Genomic DNA, 7,500 nt, shown 5'->3' with positions numbered 1-7,500 from the left:
GATGCGCATGTGCGGATGCCTCTATCTAGCGGACATAAAATAAAGACAATCATTCAAATGTGAATGAGTCGGCGTGATGCTCCGGGATGTGTGGAGCTCAGGGAGCTCCACGAGTGAGGGAGTTAAGTTAGGGCGGGGGTGCAAGTAGGCTCTAGGATTCCCCGAGTCGGGGCGAGCGATGGGTTTAGAGGCGTATCGCATTGAAGATAATGGCCGCATATCCTTCTTGGACTTTTCTAAAGCCTTTGACTCGGTCGAACATCCATTTATCATAGCAACGCTCGAACATTTTGGATTTGGTTAAATATTCAGGAATGTGATCCGTGGGCTCTATGAGAATATTCATAGCTGTGTCACCCTGCCAAGCGGCACCACTCCGAGCTTCCATGTTGATGTGGGAATCCCCCAAGGTTGCCCCATCTCACCCTATTTATTTATAATTGCTACCGAAATGCTAGCCGTTTATGTTGAAAAGAGCAACGATATCCAAAAGTTAGACGTGCTGGGGACTGAAATTGTTATTAGCCTGCTGGCAGATGACACAACCTTAGTTTTGAAAAATGAACATCAAGTCCCAATAAGTGCCGAAAACAACCAAAACATTCTCCAAGGCTTCAGGATTGTCATTAAACTTAAAGAAATGCAAACTTCTTGCGCTGCATGACTCGCCACTAAAGGAAATCAGCGATGTTTCCATGAAATCAGAAATAAAATACTTGAGCATTTTCCTATCCAAGGACCAAACGTTAAATCAATCCAGGAACATTGAATCTAAACTGAATCAAAGTAAAGCTTAATTCTAATATATGGCTCCAGAGAGATTTATCAATATTAGGCCGGATATATTTGACTAAAATGGATGTGTTTATCCAGATGTATATACCCAGCGTATTCCAATGCTGCTCCAAATCAACTCGTAAAATCTGTTAACCAAATCAATTTCAACTTTATCTGGAGGAACAGACCACACCATCTAAGAAAAATCACATATGGTGAAAGAAACAAGTGAAGGAGGGCTGAAAGTGATAGAGTCGGACTGCTTGAATGGGACATTGAAGGTGAACTGGTTGAAATCCTGGATCAAACCTCATCGTTCTTTCTGGTATTGTACTCCAAACTACTTATTCAACAAAGTCGGCGGCCTGAGTCTTCTGCTTATCTCTGACTTGGATATCAACAAGATTCCTGTCAAATGTTCAGAGTTCCATAAACAAATATTATTATACTGGAAAATGATATACGTACACAATTTCTCACCACACAGTATAATAGTTTGGAACAATCGATATGTACTGCATGGCAACAAACCTCTGTTTTACAAGGAATGCTTTGAGAAAGGTATATGGTCGATAATTGACTTGATGGATGACACTGGCAGTCCTCTGGACAATGAGCAGTTCTGTACTACACACAGATTCAAGCCTCCCATATTAGAGTTGCTAAAGTTACGAAACGCACTGCCTCGACAATTTGTATTCCTGACCAAAAATATAATGACGCACCGAACCGTACAACCACAGTTACCCCGACTATCACTCCAGGGAATCTCAATTGTGGACAGAAAGCGCGGCAACTCCTTTATTAGGAAATGTTTCACAGGAAACTTATTCCCTGGACGTCAAAAAAAAAAAAAAGGATATTTTAAATAAATTTGATGAGGAATCGATTGCCACGCTGCGAACCATGTATCTGACTCTACCCATACCCCCAAGGCAAAAGAGACCCACTTCAAAATTATGACTGACATCTACCCATCTAAGGAATTATCGAGGGTACGCTTTAATTTTGAAGATAATATTTGTACATTTTGTGAAGACAACATTGAAACCACTGACCATATATTTTTTCTCCTTCTCATTCCATCGTCACCAGTTTCCTTCTCAAAAGATGATATAACATTCTGTTTACTTATAAGCAACATAACAGATGAACTCTGTGTCAATGTTCTTTTAGGCCTGGCCAAGTTCTTCATTCACAAGAACAGAATGCAAAAATGCTCCCCAAATTTTAATGTCTTCATAAACGATTTTGAAATATAAAAAAAAAAAAAAAAAAAATCCTTAAAACTTATGGAAAAATCCAAAAACTAAAAAATATAGTTACCCATGTCTGAGGTTCCTTTTTTTTTTGGTAAAAAAAAAAAAACAAAAAAAAAAAAACAACTTGATTACATGTTACATTCCCCTTGCAATTTTTTTTTTTTTTTTTTCGTTTTAATTTCTTATTTGTCTATCTATTGATTTAATTACTTCCTTTTAATTTCTTTTTTTGTCTCGCACTGTAAATTTCTCACAAACCTGTAACACTATTAACTTCTCATTACATACAGAACAAATGTCCTGATGTCCGTTGCTTCCTCATCCCTGGTTGTTTCATTGACATTCAGTTCTACCTTGCTATGTTTATTTGTACATTTGTATATTTGGGTGTACTATTTATGTTCAATTAAAAACAGTTTGATGTCTGAGATTCCTTGTGAACCGCCAACTTAATTACATGTTATATTCCCCTCACAATTTTTTTTTTTCGTTTTTAATTTTATTTTTCTATCTATTTATTTAATTATATCCTTCTAATTTTCTTTTTTTGTCTAGAATTAAAAATTTCTCGCAAACCGTTAACACTATTAACTTCTGATTACTTACACCACGAATGCGCTTATGCCCCCCCACCCATCCCGCTTTTTCCGTACGGAGGCAGACACTGAGATCGAAAGCAAATGGGTGTCATTGAAATGCAGTAACAGGGTGATAACAGCCGTGTTCGAAGTGTGTAGGGGCTTATAGGAGAGCAGAAGCACGTCACGCAATTCACCTGAGTTCGGAGGATCGGGAGTACCAGGGCCCATAGCGGAGAAGCGGAAGAGCGGAGTTATGTGTCTCTTCTCAAAGGCGGGGAAACTGGGGGGCAGCAGGACCCCTTAGACCGGCTAATGTGAGTCTTCTCCGGACATAGATCACCCGGACTTATGACTGGAGCTCCCGGACCTCTGGGCACACACATATGTGAATGAGTGGATGAGCTAATGTTGGTTTGGTTGTGGATACGTTTCGGCCAATGCTATCAGCACAGCTATGATTATCCCCAGAACGTTGAGAACGAGCTCCCGGAACTCCAGACATGCGTATATAAAAGAGTGGAATTAAGGTGTGTGTGTGTGTGTGTGTGTGTGTGTGTGTGTGTGTGTGTATACGTGTGGGACAGAAGTAATGTTGGGGACAGAAATTGTTATTAGCCTGCTGGCAGATGACACAACCTTAGTTTTGAAAAATGAACATCAAGTCCCAATAAGTGCTGAAAACAACCAAAACATTCTCCAAGGCTTCAGGATTGTCATTAAACTTAAAGAAATGCAAACTTCTTGCGCTGCATGACTCGCCACTAAAGGAAATCAGCGATGTTTCCATGAAATCAGAAATAAAATACTTGAGCATTTTCCTATCCAAGGACCAAACGTTAAATCAATCCAGGAACATTGAATCTAAACTGAATCAAAGTAAAGCTTAATTCTAATATATGGCTCCAGAGAGATTTATCAATATTAGGCCGGATATATTTGACTAAAATGGATGTGTTTATCCAGATGTATATACCCAGCGTATTCCAATGCTGCTCCAAATCAACTCGTAAAATCTGTTAACCAAATCAATTTCAACTTTATCTGGAGGAACAGACCACACCATCTAAGAAAAATCACATATGGTGAAAGAAACAAGTGAAGGAGGGCTGAAAGTGATAGAGTCGGACTGCTTGAATGGGACATTGAAGGTGAACTGGTTGAAATCCTGGATCAAACCTCATCGTTCTTTCTGGTATTGTACTCCAAACTACTTATTCAACAAAGTCGGCGGCCTGAGTCTTCTGCTTATCTCTGACTTGGATATCAACAAGATTCCTGTCAAATGTTCAGAGTTCCATAAACAAATATTATTATACTGGAAAATGATATACGTACACAATTTCTCACCACACAGTATAATAGTTTGGAACAATCGATATGTACTGCATGGCAACAAACCTCTGTTTTACAAGGAATGCTTTGAGAAAGGTATATGGTCGATAATTGACTTGATGGATGACACTGGCAGTCCTCTGGACAATGAGCAGTTCTGTACTACACACAGATTCAAGCCTCCCATATTAGAGTTGCTAAAGTTACGAAACGCACTGCCTCGACAATTTGTATTCCTGACCAAAAATATAATGACGCACCGAACCGTACAACCACAGTTACCCCGACTATCACTCCAGGGAATCTCAATTGTGGACAGAAAGCGCGGCAACTCCTTTATTAGGAAATGTTTCACAGGAAACTTATTCCCTGGACGTCAAAAAAAAAAAAAAGGATATTTTAAATAAATTTGATGAGGAATCGATTGCCACGCTGCGAACCATGTATCTGACTCTACCCATACCCCCAAGGCAAAAGAGACCCACTTCAAAATTATGACTGACATCTACCCATCTAAGGAATTATCGAGGGTACGCTTTAATTTTGAAGATAATATTTGTACATTTTGTGAAGACAACATTGAAACCACTGACCATATATTTTTTCTCCTTCTCATTCCATCGTCACCAGTTTCCTTCTCAAAAGATGATATAACATTCTGTTTACTTATAAGCAACATAACAGATGAACTCTGTGTCAATGTTCTTTTAGGCCTGGCCAAGTTCTTCATTCACAAGAACAGAATGCAAAAATGCTCCCCAAATTTTAATGTCTTCATAAACGATTTTGAAATATAAAAAAAAAAAAAAAAAAATCCTTAAAACTTATGGAAAAATCCAAAAACTAAAAAATATAGTTACCCATGTCCGAGGTTCCTTTTTTTTTTGGTAAAAAAAAAAAAACAAAAAAAACAACAACTTGATTACATGTTACATTCCCCTTGCAATTTTTTTTTTTTTTTTTTCGTTTTAATTTCTTATTTGTCTATCTATTGATTTAATTACTTCCTTTTAATTTCTTTTTTTGTCTCGCACTGTAAATTTCTCACAAACCTGTAACACTATTAACTTCTCATTACATACAGAACAAATGTCCTGATGTCCGTTGCTTCCTCATCCCTGGTTGTTTCATTGACATTCAGTTCTACCTTGCTATGTTTATTTGTACATCTGTATATTTGGGTGTACTATTTATGTTCAATTAAAAACAGTTTGATGTCTGAGATTCCTTGTGAACCGCCAACTTAATTACATGTTATATTCCCCTCACAATTTTTTTTTTTCGTTTTTAATTTTATTTTTCTATCTATTTATTTAATTATATCCTTTTAATTTTTTTTTTTTGTCTAGCATTAAAAATTTCTCGCAAACCGTTAACACTATTAACTTCTGATTACTTACACCACGAATGCGCTTATGCCCCCCCACCCATCCCGCTTTTTCCGTACGGAGGCAGACACTGAGATCGAAAGCAAATGGGTGTCATTGAAATGCAGTAACAGGGTGATAACAGCCGTGTTCGAAGTGTGTAGGGGCTTATAGGAGAGCAGAAGCACGTCACGCAATTCACCTGAGTTCGGAGGATCGGGAGTACCAGGGCCCATAGCGGAGAAGCGGAAGAGCGGAGTTATGTGTCTCTTCTCAAAGGCCGGGAAGCTGGGGGGCAGCAGGACCCCTTAGAGCGGCTAATGTGAGCCTTCTCCGGACATAGATCACCCGGACTTATGACTGGAGCTCCCGGACCTCCGGGCACACACATATGTGAATGAGTGGATGAGCTAATGTCGGTTTGGTTGTGGATACGTTTCGGCCAATGCTATCAGCACAGCGATGATGAGTTCAGGTGTGTCTGTGTGTGTTTGTGTGTTTGTGTGTGTGTGTGTGTGTGTGTGTGTGTGTGTGCGTGTGTTTGTGTGTGTGTGAGAGTTTGTTTTTGTGGGTTGGGGGGGGTTCCCGCGGACACGGAGTACCAGGGCCTGGAGCGGATGAGGTGAGGAGCGGAGGAGAGCAGAAGCCCGGACCGTGATTCGCTTGTGTCCAGCGGTTCGGGAGTTCCAGGGCCCGAAACGGAGGAGCGGAGGAGCGGAGGAGCGGAGGAGCGGAGGAGCGGAGGACAGCAAAACCCCTTTCTGCAATTCGCCTGAGTCCGGCGGATCGGTAGTACCTGGTTCCGCAGCGGATGAGCGGAGGAGTGGAGGAGATGTTTCTCTTCTCAGAGGCGGCGAGGGGGGGGGGGCAGGACCCCTTACCCTTATCCCCCCCGGACGTTTGAGTGGAGCTCCCGGACCTCCGGGCACGCACATGCGAATGACTGGATCACAGGGAGTGCCAGGGCCTGGAGCGGATGAGCAGAGGAGAGGCGGAGGGCAGAAGCCCGGCCCTGTTCAAGAGTTCCAGGGTCCAAAGCGGGGGAGCGAAGAAGCGGAGGAGGGGAGGAGAGCAGAAGAGCAAAAAACTGGCCCGGAATTCACCGAAGTCCCGCGGATCGGGAGTTCCAGGGCCCGGAGTGGAAGAGCGGAGGAGCGGAGGAGAGGAGGAGCGGAGCAAAGCTAAGCCCGTCTTAACAACAAGGAAATTACAGATGAGGCTATAATTTCTAATGAAAACTTTAAATTCTATAGCCACGTATACACTTCGACATTGTCAAAAAGCGATTGTGACTCCTTTCCATTAAATATTCCTCAATATATCCCAAAAATAAACAACAAACAATATATGTTTGTTTATATATGTTTATATATAAACAACAAAAAATATACAGTTTGATGTCTGAGATTCCTTGTGAATCGCCAACTTAATTACATGTCGTATTCCCCTTGCATTTTTTTTTTTTGGTTTTAATTTCATTTGTCTATCTATTTATCTAATTATTTCCTTTTAATTTCGTTTTTTGTCTAGCACTGTAAATTTCTCACAAACCTGTAACACTATTAACTTCTCATTACATACAGAACAAATGTCCTCATGTCCGTTGCTTCCTCATGCCTGGTTGTTTCATTGACATTCAGTTCTACCTTGCTATGTTTATTTGTACATTTGTATATTTGGGTGTACTATTTATGTTCAATTAAAAACAGTTTGATGTCTGAGATTCCCTGTGAACCGCCAACTTAATTACATGTTATATTCCCCTCACAATTTTTTTTTTTTCGTTTTTAATTTTATTTTTCTATCTATTTATTTAATTATATCCTTTTAATTTTCTTTTTTTGTCTAGCATTAAAAATTTCTCGCAAACCGTTAACACTATTAACTTCTGATTACTTACAGCACGAATGCGCTTATGCCCCCCCACCCCCCACCCCCCCGCTTTTTCCGTACGGTGGCAGACACTGAGATCGAAAGCAAATGGGTGTCATTGAAATGCAGTAACAGGGTGATAACAGCCGTGTTCGAAGTGTGTAGGGGCTTATAGTAGAGCAGAAGCACGTCACGCAATTCACCTGAGTTCGGAGGATCGGGAGTACCAGGGCCCATAGCGGAGAAGCGGAAGAGCGGAGTTATGTGTCTCTTCTCAAAGGCCGGGAAGCTGGGGGGCAGCAGGACCCC

The sequence above is a fragment of the Fistularia commersonii genome, unplaced genomic scaffold (genome assembly GCF_037954325.1).
Source record: "Fistularia commersonii isolate RoL2024-O1a breed Wild unplaced genomic scaffold, RoL_Fcom_v1.0 HiC_scaffold_85, whole genome shotgun sequence".
NCBI classification, from domain to species: Eukaryota; Metazoa; Chordata; class Actinopteri; order Syngnathiformes; family Fistulariidae; genus Fistularia; species Fistularia commersonii.
This window is presented reverse-complemented; position numbering follows the sequence as displayed.